This window comes from Pelobates fuscus, chromosome 2 (assembly GCF_036172605.1).
Source record: "Pelobates fuscus isolate aPelFus1 chromosome 2, aPelFus1.pri, whole genome shotgun sequence".
In the NCBI taxonomy this organism is placed as follows: Eukaryota; Metazoa; Chordata; class Amphibia; order Anura; family Pelobatidae; genus Pelobates; species Pelobates fuscus.
This window is the reverse complement of record NC_086318.1, coordinates 414142020-414159601: the sequence shown is the minus strand read 5'-3', so window position 1 is coordinate 414159601 and position 17582 is coordinate 414142020.

Here is a 17582-nt window from a genome sequence, read left to right as displayed (position 1 = left end):
CAAAAAGTTCTCCAAGCCTGCCCCAGGCCCCAAGACCGAGAAAAAGGTTCCAATTGTTGAAGAACCAGATGATTAGGAAGCTGGCAAGCCTGTGTCTGTAACCCCTGTAATGGCAGTGTCTACAGGGGATAAAGGGGGGCCACTTGCCACAGGGACTTTGCCCATTGAAGGCCACCCTACCACATTCCTTGTTGACACAGGTGCAGCCCGTAGTGTTCTGCGAGAACAAGACCTGCCAGACCCATCTTTTCTGTCAAATATCGATGTCTCTTGTGTTGGAGTGGATGGCCAGCCGAGACATAGCCCTCTAACAACTCCACTACGAGTTGGTTCTAGCCTGCTCGCTCGCTTTGTAGTATCCTCCACATGCCCGATTAACCTGTTAGGTGCTGATGTTCTCTCACGCCTGCAAGCATCCATCACCTTTACCCCGGATGGGCAGGTAGAAATGTTTACACCTCTATCTGTATCAGACACCTCAGCCCTGTGCTCCTTGCCTCTGATGCTGCATTTAGAAAAGCCCCGTGAGGAAGCAGCAGAATTTAGGTCCAATTTCCCAGAAGAATTAAAAACACAGGTGCCCGCCAAGTTATGGTCCTCAGGCCCAGAGGACATAGGTCACCTAAATGTTCCCCCTGTGGTGGTAAAGCTTATTCCAGGAGCTAAGTTACCAAGAAAACCACAATATCCATTAAAACCAGCACAGTCTGCTGCAATTTCTGTCCACATCAAGGCACTCTTGGAGAAGGGTGCCCTGGTAAAATGTAAATCTGAATGCAACACCCCGTTATTTCCTGTGAAAAAGAAAACTCCAAAGGGTGAGCCAGAGAAGTACAGGATGGTTCAGGATCTCCGTGCTGTCAATGAAGCTACCGTCCTGGACACCCCTCTTGTACCAAATCCCCATACTCTGCTCTCTGGAGTCCCACCGTCTGCAAAATTCTTCACAGTTATTGACCTGGCCAATGCCTTTTTCAGTGTCCCACTGGACCCATCCTGTCAATACCTGTTTGCTTTCACTCATGAGATGCAACAGTATACCTGGACTGTCATGCCCCAAGGGGCACAAAATTCTCCAAGTCAATTTGCAAAGGCCATGGGTACCATCCTTGACCCATGGCAAGCTGAGCACCCAGAAGTTGTCTTGCTTCAGTATGTGGATGATCTACTGCTGTGTGGAGATGATATACCCACTACTGAAAGGTGTTCAATTAGTCTTCTTTCCTATTTGGCAGAACAGGGATGCAAAGCTTCACTCATCAAGCTACAATTCTGTCAATCTTCAGTGATCTTCCTTGGACATTGCCTATCTCAAGGTACCAGACATCTTACTCGGGACCGGGTAAGAGCTGTTCTGGACATTCCACCTCCAAGGACTTCAAAGTCTCTTCATGCCTTCCTAGGCCTCATTTCCTACTGCAGAGCATGGATCCCAGAAGCCTCTCTGCTTATGCAACCTCTCTATGATGCTCTTAAGTCTGACCCGTTCTGTCTGACCAATGAAGCTCTGGACAATTTAGATGCTTTAAAACGTGCCATTGCTTCTGCTCCTGCCCTGGGCCTACCTGACTACTCCAAACCCTTCAAATTATTTGTCTCTGAAAGACGAGGCCACGCAACAGGAGTTCTCACCCAAACGAATGACTTAAGAGGCCGCCAGAGGCCTATTGGATATTTCTCATGTCAACTAGACATTGTGGCCAGAGGGACTCCTTCTTGTCTCAGGGCTGTTTTTGCGGCCAGAGAGCTCATAGAAAGAACCTCGGACCTGGTCCTTGGCCACCCTCTGATTGTTCTAGCCCCTCATGACATTTCTGCTATTATCAACCAAGTCCAGCTCAAGCACGTGTCTCCAGCCAGACACCTGCGCCTACAGTGTCATCTTCTTTTGCCTGACAACATTTCCATCCAAAGATGTCAAGTGCTTAATCCATCCACTCTTCTTCCACTCCCTGAGGGGGGTATCTATTATGGATTTATCACGGATGAAACCTACATTTACCTGCTCTGTGGATGTATCAAGAAAGTCATGCATCCACATTTGTCATTTTATGAAGATGAGACACCTCTTTGTGAAGGCCCGGATTACGCCTTCTGTACCATGTGGTACAAGCCGAACATTACTCCTGAACCTTGCTATGAAGATGAGCTTTACCACTGGACCGATGTAAAGCTCACTGCACAAGACTTCTATTGTGACTCTGAAGGCAATAGCATGGTCTTGGTCCAGCTACCTCAACAACTTAACTACCTTTACCGTCATTGGGATACCGCTATCCCACATATTCCTGTTACCAAGTTGAAGACAAGGTCATGGAATGATCTTGGGCCCATGGCAAAACTATGGGCCACCATGAATGAAGAACAGCTACAGGAAAATGGTATTGCCAAATACCCAACAACTGACCTTCTAGAAGCATGGCCACGCCATTTCCTGGAAAAGGAATTTCAAGACCTGGTCATAAAGAATGATTATGACCCAGAAACACCTCATGACTGTTTTGAACAGATGAAAATGGAAACAGTGCACTTACCAACTGTGCATGAGAATCCATTACCAGATCCGGATTTTACCCTGTTTGTGGATGGATCAAGATATGCCGATGAAGGAGGAACATATCACACAGGATATGCCGTAACCACAACAGACGAAGTCATCAAATCATCATCCTTACCGCCAGCAATGTCTGCGCAAGAAGCTGAATTACAGGCTCTGACTTCAGCATGCAAAATTTCCGAAGGAAAACGTGCCAACATCTATACAGATTCAAGATATGCTCTGGGTGTGGCACATGACTTCGGCCTAATTTGGAAGACAAGAGGATTTCTTACCACCGCCGGTACACCAGTCAAACACAGCACTGCAATCAAGGAGCTAATGGATGCCCTCCTACTTCCCGAAGAAGTGGCCGTTTTGAAAGTCAAGGCCCATGGGAAATTGGATACAGATGAAGCAAAGGGCAACCATTTAGCTGATCAGGCTGCTAAGCTAGCGGCCAGGGATCTGCAGGAAGTGGATGAAGCAGTGTCCGGACAAGAAGAAGAAGAAGTCCCTATTTTTGCTCTGCAAACTCTTCCTACTGATTTGCGAATTTTACAAGAACAGCAAGCTGCAGTCACTCCTGAAGAAATCCAGAAATGGAAAAAGAAAGGAGCTGTCCAAAAGGACGGAATATATTACAACAACTTCAAATTTTGTCTTCCCAGAAATTTGTATCCAGCAGTTGTCCAATGGGCACATGGGCCTGCACACCTGTCAAAAGAATTGATGGCCGCCCTCATACAGAAGTATTATGAAGCACCTGGAATCACAACATTGATCAATAACTTCTGCAAGGCCTGTGTCATTTGTGCAAAATGCAATCCAGGAAGACCAGTTAAAGTACCTACGAAACACCTGGCAAAGCCCATGTACCCCTTCCAGCGAATTCAAATTGACCACATCCAAATGCCCAAGAGTGGGCCCCATGAATATGCACTAGTAATAGTGGACATGTTCTCAGGCTGGCCAGAAGCCTACCCAGTGGCCAATATCACTGCAAAAACAACCGCAAGGCGCCTACTTACAGATATTGTATGTAGATTCGGACTCCCAGAAGTCATTGAGAGTGATCAAGGACCAGCCTTTACAGCAACTGTGACTAAAGAAATTTGGACTGCCCTAGGGGTGACTCTAGCCTTCCATACCCCTTACCACCCACAAAGTAGTGGTAAAGTGGAGCGCATGAATGGCACTCTAAAAACCAGAATGTTAAAAATGTCACAAGAAACAAAGATGCCCTGGCCAGAAAGCCTACCAATAGCTTTATTTAGTGTTAGGCACACACCTAGAGGGAAGCATTCGCTGTCCCCATATGAGGTTCTATTTGGGACAGCACCCAGGCTAGGTTGTTATTATCCACAGCAGTTGCAACTCCAATCAGATGTTTTAGTAGACTATGTAACTGAACTTGCAAGTGTCCTAAACAAAATACATGCCCAAGTTTTCTCTTCAATTCCAGATCCCGAATTGGATACAGGTTCTCATAACCTACTTCCCGGAGATTGGGTCCTGGTCAAGAAGTTTGTGCGGAAAAATACCCTAGAACCAAGATTTGACGGTCCATTCCAAGTTCTCCTGATTACCGCAACCTCCGTCAAATTGGCCGGTAGGCCAAATTGGATCCACGCTTCCCACTGCAAGAAATCTCCTGCCCCAGAGGAAGCGAATATCGCACAAACATGTATCTCTGGTACATCTTCTCCTTAATTAGCCTTATGAAGGCCCAGCAAGTAGCCATTACCAAAGACATTAGTGGGTACACCTTCTGGTATAATTCATCGTGCACCCAGGTGGCTACTTATACCTTTGACTACTGTGATATTGTAGAATGCCCATTTCCCACACCACAAATCCAGAACATCTATAGAGATATCCCTCATTCGAAAGACCCATATGTTTGTGTAGTTGACAAACAATGGGGGCACAATTGTGATCATTGGGGGGCGGCGGGATGGAATGCCGGGCCTGCCTGGGGTTACAAACCAAAAAGTGCCGTATCTAAAGTAGATGATCATGGTAGATCCCTCCTCCAGAGGATGACTTTGAGAAAGCCTGGGGGGAGTACACCAATGAAATTAATTCTTAACATTGAGCATCCAAGCCCAACAGATGCAGACCAGTATGTGATGGGAATGTATTGGAAAAAGGGTTCCTATAAAAAGTTAGGGCATTTCTACCTTAAAGATATGTGCAACTCTTCTGAGTGGCAAGGGGCCACCCATATGGTCCCTAACCCATTAAAACCTCATATCCAGACCTTTCAAGACATGATGGCCATTGCTAACCCCACTTTTGAAGATACCATGGCCGCTGAAACAGGTTTTAATGATGTAAATCTATGGTTAGAATGGATGAAATATAATGCCAATAAGCATAATAGAACTGCATGTTATGTGTGTGGCGGTGCCCGGCCTCACCTGGGTACCGTGCCTTTAATCCTACCAGTAGATATAGAAGAATGTGTTTTAAGCCTTTTTGCCTATCACTATAATTTTAACAGGTCCATATGTATTGCATGGACAAAGGAGTATCCTCTCCTAACCCAGGATGTCAAACCCCCAGATGGTATTACAATATATAAAGGTAATTACACTTGCTATGCCATGGACGATGGGATTGGTAAATTTGTGGGTAACTTTCCCGAAGGATATTGTGCTACATATCGAACTGTTCCTGTACGTTTACTGCAGCATCACACTAGGTCATTAGGAGATATTTACTGGTTGTGTGGGGATTTACAGTTAAGATCCAGAATGGACACAGAGTGGTGGGGGGAGTGTACTTTGACTAAGGCCATTATGCCTATACACATCATCTCTGACACACACCTCAACACCCATGAGCCCAGCCACACTAAGGTTAAACGTGAAGCCCCAGTAAAAGGAAGTTTTGACCCTCACATTTACATTGATGCCATTGGGGTGCCTAGGGGGGTACCCAATGAGTTTAAAGCAAGAGATGAGGTTGCTGCAGGATTTGAATCAATTTTTACCATAGTTACCGCAAACAAGAATTTAAACTGGATAAATTATATTTATTACAACCAACAGCGTTTTGTTAATTACACCAGAGACGCCCTCCAGGGGTTGGCCGAACAGCTGCAGGCCACATCCCAAATGACTTTTCAGAATAGAATGGCCCTAGATATGATCTTAGCCGAGAAAGGAGGGGTTTGTAAAATTTTGCCCGACACCATGACATGTTGTACATATATCCCAGAAAACACAGGCCCTAATGGTAAAGTTACATTAGCCATAGAAAAATTAAATGACCTGTCTGAAGAGTTAAAAAGGAATTCTTGGATAAAAGATCCCTGGGAAAGATGGTTTGGTTGGATGACAGGATGGCAAAAGGCTTTAATGCAGATTGGTATGGCTATACTAATTTTTCTTTTTATTCTTGCTCTTCTCTTTTGTTGTGTCCTCCCATGTCTGAGAAAATCCCTCATGAAGACTGTTGACCAAACGGCACCCACTTTCACCCATCTCGAAGTTGATGACCAAGACTTCCAAGACGTCAACTCACCCTGTCTGCCGCTGCAAACAATCCCTTTCGTTGATAAAGTGCAGGAATTCTAGGAAGGGACTAGCTTAGGGACAGCATCTGTCAGTGAATGGTAAAGGCCCCGTGCGGAGAAGTGGTGGGTTAGCTGCCATGGGATACCCATGGGTGTGAAGTGTTCGAGAGCCATACTGATGGATGAGTTAGCCTATTAGGGTCAGCTCTAGGGACAGACTTGCACTTTGCATTAACACCTAGCTAGCGGCCACGGGGTTTCTGTGCCTTTGGGTTAACACGTCTTCTGATACTAACATAATAAAGTTTTTATCTCTTAGAATCTAACATTTCATAGGGGGGACTGATGTGGGATTATTAAAAAATCCTTATTGTACTTGTATTGAATTATTGTACTAACTCCATTTTAACTTTATACTGTGATGATCCTCCATTTTGTCCTCCTAACCTGACTTCTTCAATCCTCCATTTTGCCCTCATGACTTAACTTGTTCATTTTAAAATTACATTACGTGACTGAACTTCCCAACCCAATTAGTACAGTAGACAAAGACTGTGTTTTCCTGCAAGGACAAATACCAGGAGGTGCTGGTTACTCCTTAAGACTTGCTGGCTACTCCTTAGAATTTGTAAGAAAGTATAGTTTGAAGGCCACAGAACACAGTAGTAATGAAATGTTCTATTCATAAGAGACCTTGCACCTGGACATAAAGCCTGATATCATTGACCGTGTAAAATGACGCTTAGGACCCCCTTATCCCCACCCGTGTCCAGAATAATCCCACCTCTGATGGGTGGGCACGGGACTAACCTTTTTTATTTTTGAACCAATAGGTAAGACACTAACACCGACACTTAACAATTAATCCAATTGATGGTGTTTATTTGCTGATATTCTAATAATCAATGATGACGCAAAATGCCTCTTAAAAGGGCCTGCGCGCCCGCTTTTTTTCTTCACTTGCCAATAAACTTTCCCGAAGTTATTTTAACCTGAACCTTGTGTGTCAGACTTAATTACTTCAGCGTATATACGCAATTTAATTTTATTGATTTGGACAGGAACAGATAGACATTTGAACATTTTGGTTTACTTTCAAAAAGTACCATAACAATACAACGTGTTGGGTTCCATCACTGAACAATATGGAGGTGATAGGGACAAGGGATCGATTGTTGCTCAAATTAATTAGAAATTTAAAAAAAGCAGAGTGGGTGGATTTAGAGACCATCTCCCTCCACCTGTCACAATGGGGTGTCACCAAGAGGCCTGGCATCACCTATCACAGAATTGGAAGACAAACCTTGTGACATAGGATAGGTATTAAGGCACTATATATAGTTAGACAGATAGACAGGCAGACAGATAGATACCGGTACCTTTATATTTCTTTTACGTACAAATGCAAAGTATAACATTTCTCGAGCTATTATCCTAGTCATTGAAACGAAAAACTCTTAGTGGAATTGTGGTTTTGTGTAAATGCTTTCAAAGTAGTCTGTCCTCAGAAAATATTACCAACCTACTCTTTCCCTTTCAGCGCAGCCGCTTGACGCACAGCTTAATGTTCTTTTTAATGTCTCTGTTGGTTGACGTAGAAGTCTATATTTTGCCTGCTGAATTCTTGGAATGGAGCCATACACCACGCAGAGTTTGCTATACTTATCCCTCACTGACCTCCTCCATGAATCAGTGTGACAATGAATGTGTTTCTATTACAGGAATATTATATGTACACCTGGGCATGACTTAGTCTTTCACTGTGCCAGTGAGCGCACCCACGGCGTATGTTGTGAGTGCACATGGGGCATGAGCCACCCGCTCGGTACTTTCACTTTTAAGATGCCGTAAAGCAAGGCGCCAACGTAGATAATAAAGTATATTTATATTTTGAATATGCTTTAGCATCATAGACTGCAGTGTAGTGTTTTGTTTCACAAGCCTACATAATTATTGCAAAGAACTTAAAAAAGAAGAACATTAATAAATCCCTGCTCAAAATGGAACCTTTAGCCAAAAGTTAGATGATTGCTGAAACAATGGTGGAGTCAGGATTTACTTGTATATTGTTGATTCCCAGGGATTGAACCTTCAGGTTTACATTGCTATGGGGCTTCAAAGAATCTTCTAAATAACAGAATGATTTTAGTCTGTGTGGCTGCTTGCAGAATAATAAAAGATTTAGCAAAAAGAAATGAATCAGTTGAGGGTAAGTCAGTTCTTGCCAAGGTTCTGGTATTATGTAAAAAAAAAAAATCTCTGGATCAAAGTCTTTGACATGTCAAGGTCAATGTGTGGTATAACAGTAATCAGAATCCATTTAATACCCAGACAATGACAGACATTTTGCAGAGACATAAATTACCGGGAAACCAAGAAATATAACGGTGATTTTTCATTAAATTGGATCTGTCACTTTTCAGTATTTTGTAAAGATATATTTTTATTATGAAATACTGATCACGACTGCTTTGAGATCTCACTGAAATTCCAATGCAATACAAAGACATAATAAGACAAAGTAGCGACTACTTTGTCTTATGGACAAGCCTGAGGTTGACAAGAATTGACAAAAGGCGAGTTCCGTTATCAGCGTTTGTCAAATCCCAGCAGCTGTCACAAGTGTTGGCTGTTGGAATCAGGCATCAAACTATAGAGGTGCACACAGTCTTGTGGGATCCATCTCAGAATTCAGTGTGGTACTCTGACGTAATTTTCCGGCTCCCGGTATCACTCTGCGGCGTGCGAGGGAGCTGTGAAGAGAGAGCTCACAAATCAGCCCTCCCTCGCCGCCCGCTGTGGAAATCAGCTAGCTGTCTGCCACCAGGCTAACAAGGTATTTGCCTGGGCATTTGGGGGCGGCATTTTTTGCAGCCCCCTGGAAAGTGCTGCCCAAGGCAAATGCCTTGTTTGCCTCACGGCAAATTCGTCACTGCGCAAGAGTACAGCACTGACTCAGCTCTTGGCAAATGAAGAGCTTGGAGTTTACCTGGGGGGCCAAGGCACCCCATTTATGAATTGTCTTGGTGGTGGCAGGATTAAAATAGTAATAGTCATATTATTATGTTTAAGTGTTGGTGGTGTTAAAGGGGATTTTTTCATTATTTCCGGTCTAGTGCAGAAAAATAGTGAACTTTAACCCTTTCACCACCACAATTACATCATGCACACTCTTGGAGTAGGGTGTGTTCGTGACATCTTAATATAAATATTTTAGTTTTAAATACCATTAAATATTTATTGGGTGTTTCATCTCAAATACCCTATTTGTAGGTTATGGTGAAAATGTTTCGAGTGATAAAGTTATATGTCAGACACCATAACCACTACAGCAAACTGTATAACCACTACAGCACGCTGCATATTCCATTACTTTCATAACTTCTCACCTTTCCTGTATAAAAACATAGGTGCTGTCAGCATGGGTAAGCTCACATGTGGATAGATTCGATTCTGAACACTGCAACACAGATTACACTGGGGGGTAATATCATGGGCCCCTGGATTGCCCATTCACACTGCATAGCCTTCCTTGATTAAACACGGCTATCCTTCAAACTCATGGTATCATCAAAAGGAACAAGCTAAGTGTTCTGGCAATTTTAGGAAGGCTATACAGAACATGGTGAGACTGAACAGGGAACAAAACTGAGATTGATATACTTATAACAATAATTTCTTAGTAATACAGTTTCGAGGAACTTAGTTCTGGGGTGCTGAAGTCAACGTAGTCTACATATTTCAACTTCTCATTGCAGAAATGCATTTAACCAAAGGTAGACACAGCAACGCATAAGTGCTACAATACCTTTGTTAAGTGTGGGTTGGAGTGCACATATACTTTTCAAAGAATATAAAGAATAGATGCTACTTTGTAACAGAGGCTTCACAGGTACACTCTAATGAGTTCACCTGTTGGATTTTGGTCACTTAGTGGTTAATTTAAGGATTTCTTTTTAAGTGCCCCATACATGTTATGTATTGTTTTTGGTTATGTCAAGCAACAATTCCTTGGCATGGGTCTCCTTTGCCCAATGGGATTTTGCTTTAAAGAAAATTAAATGAGCTGTTCCTATGGTGGAAGGAGTCTTGCAGATATATATGTCCGCCTGACCATGTTATTGAAAGATATCAATATAGGCATGACCCTTTTTAATTACATGTTTTTTCTCTAGAAATGTAAATGACCAGAAATGTATGCCAGCTTGACTGCTATTACAGTATCACTGCCTCTTTTACAGAGAACCGATTGAGCCTTCAGTGCCAGGGTAAACAGAAACGTGTGCAGCCCCATGACCTTAAATTCCATATATACTAAAAAGGTGCAGCGACAGTCCACAGAGTACCAAAGTACACTCGCTACATTATATCATTAACAGATGACTAGGCTATCTATCATTGTCTTGTGATAAAGCTCCAAATGAATACCAAAAATTCAAAAATTCCAGGACCTTGGTGGGATAGCCTAACACTTCATGAACCTTACATTGCTACGCTATGCAGGGGCATAACTTATGTAGAGAGGGTCCTGGTTTTGGGCCCCCTTTAGCGCAAAGGGGGCCAAAGGGTAAATCTACCATTTGCCCATCATTGCAGGGTTTTTGTGTGGATATACAAAACTAAGCCCAATTTTGTAATTGTTAGTGTAGGACTCACCTAAGAGGCTTTCCTTGATGTGGCAGGTGAGCTGGCACTTTAATGTTCACTGGAGTGATGCTAAAAAAACACCGGTTATTTAAATGTGCATGGGGATTTGGGATAGTGTGCAGATAACTTTTTCTTGGTATTTGTTCTATGTTTTTGCTCGGAGTATGTATGTGTGTTTGTGAATGCAGTTGTGTGTTTGTATGTATTGTTGGCATTTGAATGCAGGAGTGTGTGTGTATGTTTGTATGTAGTGTTGGTATGGGAAAGCTGATGGGCTTTTTGTGTAATGTTAGAGTTTGAATGCTGGGGTGCATTTGTATATAATGTCTCCTTTAGAATACAGCAGTGTGTTTGTATGTAGTGTTGGAATTTGACTGCATGGGTATGTTTGCATGTAGTGTTGACATTTCAATGCATTGGTGGATTTGTAGGTCTCTGTGAAGAAGGGTCAGTGTGCTGAGGTCCAATGTCTGTTTATGTAGAATATCCGTCTTGTGTATTTTGTCCAGGAGGGATAGGATTTGGGCTGAATGGACATTTTTTTTTTTTTTAATTCTTTATTTTTGCACACGATAGGTAAGGCAAGCATAATACAACCTAATGGCTTACGCAGAAGCCTCAATATAAAGTATCAAACTTATAAAGAGATGAATTGGCATCAGCCCATATGACAAATCGTTTTATACATTCTGAACAACTTGCCCCCCATCGAGGATTTTATGTTTTTGTACAGCTATATTATCGAATTACCGTATGCTCGTAGAAAATAGGCATAGCAAAAGTAACATGACCGCGTGGCTTGCGCAGAAGCCACTGTGCAAAAGATCAGAGTTGAGTATATAACATTCTATATCAGCCCAAACGCCCAGCCTCAGCATGTAGGTCGTTCAACTTGCCTCCCCTCTAGGGTTCGTAAGGAATAAGTAGGCTGCATATCTTATAAAGGAGCCCTGTCTCTATCCACGTGAGGCTGTACTGTAGGCATCTTCAATGGAATGGACATTTTTAAGAGTCAAACTTTTAGAAATTAAATAGCCCTAAAGGACGCATTTGTGTGCCTCCAAGTGGTTTATTAGTGGTGCCATCTCCACCGTATTGTAGTCCTAAAAATATTGGGTTTTGGCTGTCTGCTCTTTCTGGAGGACCAGTTCACCTGCCAGTAGAGACTCATTGAGCCTCCAGGTGATCACCCTGGGTCTGTGTAGGGCTGAGGACAGTGTTATAGTGATTGGGGAATGGTCCAACCAGGTGGCCATGCCAATGTCAGTGTGTTGCAGTTGGGGTAGGTAATAGTAGGGAAGAAATAAATGGTCAATTCTAGAATATGTCGGGTTTGGGATGGAGAAAATGTGTAACCTCTTTCTTCTGAGTGCATTGCACACCAGCAACCTTGCAGTCTATGACTACGAAGTAATTTTCTTACAATGGATTCCCTCCATTCGATAACCCAATATAAGAGGTAGTAACTGTAAGGTCACACATGACTGGAAACCAATCTCAGGTAATGTAATATTTAAAGGGAAGAGCCTAGTAATTACGTTCTAAGAAGGTAACCTAGGAACACCCATGGTACTAAATATAAATATATATATTTTTAGTAGAGGAGTTGCCTTTGTATTGCGTTTATACAAACATCACTTACTGATATTTTAATTGTATGTGTAACTTCATTGATGGCTGTTCCCGTTGTAGAATAATAGCTTAGTACGCACACATAAAGAAATTATTTTTACACATATTCAGACACCCAGGTGTGACTTTGTTCAAGGTTATGTTTACCTGGGTGTGTTTGCCAAGTGCATTGGACTGTAAGAACACCATCCATTAAAGCATGTTACTGCAAGTCATTTGTCACCGAGATATGTATTACTCAGTGTAGGGTCGAGCAGGCAGCCCCAGGGGAACAAACCGAAGGAGTGAGTTGGTTTTGTCTTTCGTTTTCCAAAAGTCACATTTAGAAACATAGCAACATAAAAACATAGAATGTGATGGCAGTTAAGAACCATCTAGTCTGCCCAGTTTTCTAAATACTTTCATTAGTCCCTGGCCTTATCTTATAGTTAGGATAGCCTTATGCCTAAATTTTACCTATCATTGCTATCACAAACACAACATGTAAAGAGCCATTTATTTAATTATCTAAATATTTTAAGCTAAATTATTTCAGGAGTTATGGACAAAATCTGGGACGTTAATTCTAACTGACATTTTACATAAACTCAGCGAAGTTTTGGGGCTTGCATAAAGTATTCTATGGCACGTTAGGAGTGTAGAGCAGGTAGTGTGAACTACGGTCAGAATTGTATATGTGTCAGGATCCCGCGGGCGGCTGCGAGGGGAGGCTGCAGTCCGCTCGCGGCACTCACCCTCCAGCCGTCCGCGGGTCCTTTCCCGGCATACGCTCGCTGGGCGGCATCCTCCCAGCCTCGGATGCCGTCCGCGTCCTCCTCTCCGCCCCCCAGCGGCAGCATGCATGACGCTGAACGCTGGGGGACCGCCCACTCTTGTACACGCCGCGGTCAGCCACCTGACCTGGTGTTAAAGGCACAGTGCCTCAATCACAGTGGGAGGTATACATATTTCCCACGTGTGATTACTGATTCTGATTGGAAATGATCCAATCAGAATTAATCTAATGGTTTATATACTTACCTTTCCTGTTCCTCCCTGCCCTGTTGTGGTCTTTGCTTACTACTTTTGCTACTGAACTTGTGTTTCTGGTTACGTACTCTCTGGCTTGTTAAACTGACTTTGTGACTTTCTCCTACCCTTTGACTTCGGCTTGTTTCTCGTTATTCTGTCTTCTGGTTCCCTTTACTCGGCTTGTCTCCTGACTATTCTGTGTGTGCTTAGCCCGGCCACTCTAAGGTCCGGTACTGCACCTTTTCTGTGTGTGTGTGTGTGTGTTAGCGTGTTGGGTTCCCCGAATCGTGACAATATGGCTCATTCAGAAGTATTCAGACACCTTAATATTTTTAAAAAATTAGTTGCAGTTTTGTTTAAATAATGTTTTCTTCAAAAATGAACTACACTCAATACCGACAAATAAAGACAAAGCAAAGACTAGATTTTTGAAACCCGCAATTTTTTTCTTTAAAATGAAATATCACACTGATGCAAGTTTCAAGAACCCTTCCAATGACACTTGAACGTTGGCTCAGATGTATGCCATTTCTCCGGATTGTATTTGAGATACACTTTATTTGGAGTTCACCTGTGGCAAATTACGTCATTTAGACATGATTTGGAAATGTAAATGTCTAAATAAAGTCTCACAGCTGTAAATGCAGATCACAGCAAAAAACAGGGAACTGCATGCAGCGCTTTGAGACCAGTTTGTGTCGAGGCACAAAGCTGGCGAAGGCTAAACATTTTTTGGGCTACATCGAAGGTTCCCAAGAGAATAGTGGCTTCCATAATTCTTGTGTTTTCAAACTTGCTTCCCACACTAGCCCCAAAAGATGGTTGATAAAAGGATTGTTTTTCAGTTCTTCCAGTTTAATGTGAGTGGAAATTGTAGTGCTCTTCTGGTGTGCGGGTAACATTAAATAACAAAACTCTAGATATATGTGTGATTGGAAATGTATTTTTTGCATTGACATTATTTCAGGCTCCATGTTCGCGTCCCTGTCGCCTATTGCATCATATTTGGGCACTCATTGTATTGCTTAACGTTGAGATTTTGTTTCACAACCTTTTTAGCCTTTTATTTTTTTTTTGCAAATAACTGCAATATTGAAATGGTCCACATTATCCATTATCCCCGGCATTTATAAGTAAAAACAACGAAGCAAGCTAAGGCCTTTGTATGTTAAAAAAAATACCTATAATTAAAATATAATGGGAGTAGTAGAGCCATTTAAGAAAGTTGCTACAATTTAAAATATAAAAATATTTCTATACTTTTTAAGATGTGTGTTGCTAAGATGATGTTCTCACTTTACCTCCCTGTACCGCCCCATCTTTGCACCATGCATCGTTGCCAAGTATGCCACTGTATCCGACAAGCAGCAGTCTCAGAGTATTTCTAAAATACAGTTTTGTAAAGAAGGATAATATTTTTAGGCCTACTATTTTAGTCCAGATTTTGCAATGTGGTTATATGTAAGAACCCACAAGAAGAATTCATTTCAAGTCAATTTAAAACCAATAGAAATAACTACATTTGGCAATTCAATTGTCAACTCATCATACATCTCTGCTTAGTAAATAAAACCCTTTCTGTTTTTACTGGGTTTGTGTCTTCAAGACTATTCTGGAAAACTCATTCCAGACTGCTACAACTGGAAAACCAACCACCTACACCGTATCATATTACATCCTCTTGCAGATCTGGAAATAAACGGCAGCCACGATGCAACATTGACGATTCCTGCCGTTGTGTTCAGACTCCTTGTTACTTAGCGTCTGTAACAATTAATATTTTCTCCTGGACCTTTCATAGTTCGGGATGATAGTTTTTTTGCTTTTTCCTTTACATTATAGAATTTCTGTAGACGAAATTAAAAAAATGTATAAGATTACACTAGATATACCAGCTTCCTTTTTTTTTGTCTTGGCAGTGTAATTTCCGGCTCTTGATTTTGTGTCGTTCGGAGATCTCATCTTCTGTACCAGTGAATCAGAGGCTGAACGCCACTCTGCAGAGAAGCAGGAAGCAGAGCTGCAGTCACATGCAGAGTCACTGAAATTAAGTCATAATTTGGCTCACCAGCAGATGTTTGAAAGCCAGGCTTGCAGTGTTACTGCTTGAGATGGACGTTGCTGTTTTTATTTTCTAAAATTAAGTGAACCAAGTAATCAGGGAGTAAAATCACCCAAACCGTGTCTGTGTCTAACAAACAAAATACTTTTATTTCTTCATTTAGAATCTGTGGCTGGTGGAAGACTCCAAAACAATGTGACGCTTATGATGCTTATGTGTTTTGAGCTTCATGGGCTCGTCGTCTTACCATATCCCCCGCAATATGGTGCTCATACCAATCCTTCTTAATAACTGCTAGTTTACTTTATGGGTTAATAGACAGTATGAGCCACATTAGCCCAGGATCACATGAAGTGCATCACTCGGCATACTTATTGGTACTTACTCATTTTAACCTCTATTGCAATTAAATCCCATTTCTGTTCTGCTTGTGTGTTCAGCCGCTGGAAAACTTGTTAAAAAAAGTCTTTACACTGGCTACTACCAGTGTCTCTGTTGTAAGAACGGTGGGAAGTACAAGGAGCGGTGGGAGCCAGTCGCTCCTCACAGAGGGCAGCCCGGGATAATGACGTCATAGCCCGCTGCTTGAGAACAGGCATCACAAGCGTCGTACTATTGCAGCTAGACAGCGACTGGTAAGCAAGGAAAGAACATGTGTGTGACTGTATGTGCCATTATGTGAATGCCAGTGTTTGTATGGTTTGCTGTGTGTGTATGTCAGTATGTATCAATGTGTGTGTGTCAGCATGGATCACTGTGTGTGTGTGTATCACTATGGATCAATGTGTGCCAGTCAGGGCCGGCCAGTGCATGGGTCCTGATCGTGCCATTTCCTCAGGCGGTATTGACAGGGGTGATATTTTGCCCCCACTGTACACTTTAACGAGTCTGCTGTGCTGTATGGGGCATGGGTCGCCTGTTTGCATATATATGCAGTTGCAGGCCCCTGCTGGCCTGTACAATGAAGATGGGGTCCAGTACTCTCAATTTCCACCTCCAGCAGCAGCAGGTCCTCTCCTCTCGTGAGCTGAAAGAGCATTGCTGCGGGTTGCCATGGCAATACTCTACGCTGCAAGCAATGCATGCCGGAGCATTGTCATGGCAATCCGCGGCTAATTTTTACTTAGTATTAGTAAATTTGTCTGAAATACCAATTTAGGTCTTTCAGCCTTTTGGTAGATAACTCCATAATACCGTGGGAATTAGAGAGTTATCTACTAAGCGGCTGCAAGAGAAGTGCTGAAGTTCCAAAATTCTGAAATGCCGAAGTTCCGAAATTCCGAAGTTGCCGAAGTTCTGTTGTCGAAGTGCCGAAGTGCCGAATTGCAGAAGTCACGAATTCGGAATGCCGAATAGAACCAAATATTTTCCCCATGCACATCCCTAATAATTTAGACCACAATAACGGATTTTAAAAATGATCCAACTCTCTGCAATTTTAGATTTTCATTCACAAAAATTCTTAGTTTGTTGAATATAGCCCTGCCTTCCATGCCAGGGTTTCAAACTATATCCAAAATAGTAGACGGCACACAGATCGCTGGAGAGGAAACCCAGCCCGCAGAGGGACAGCTTCTTAAATATTCGAATAACTTTCAACCTTTTGCTTTTTTTCCACCTGTGTATCTGTCACAGCTGGCACCATTAATGATAGGATAGAATAAAGATTTTCCAGGGCTGCTTTTATTCCCAGTCTGACCCAGGGCAGCTGGCTCCCTGGTGAGTTATGTAGCAGGTACGCTGCCATCTTGTCAGTTCAGATGATTTTGAGGTCAGCTCTGAAGCTTGTCTGTAGTTTCAATCACTGAGTCAACTCAGCAGAGCTGTGATCAGCAAATTTAGTGAGTGCTCACTGGTGTGCATGCCACTGTGGTCTGCTCACAGTGGCATTCAGCCAGGGCAAGTGCAAGACTATTTTATACCTCAGGCAAGACCAGCTACTTGCATACATCCAAATAAAAATTGAAAATTTGTGTGTCTCTTGTCCCCTCAACCCCTCTGTGTGTCTTTGTCCCACCACCAGCCCCTCTGTGTGTCTCTTTGTCCCCCAGCCGCTCTGTCTGTCTCATTCGCCACCTCAAACCATCAGAGTCACTTTGCCCCCAGTTAATCTAAGACTCTGTAACAGATCCCTACCAACCTCTGGTGGATGTGAAACAAACAAGGGAATT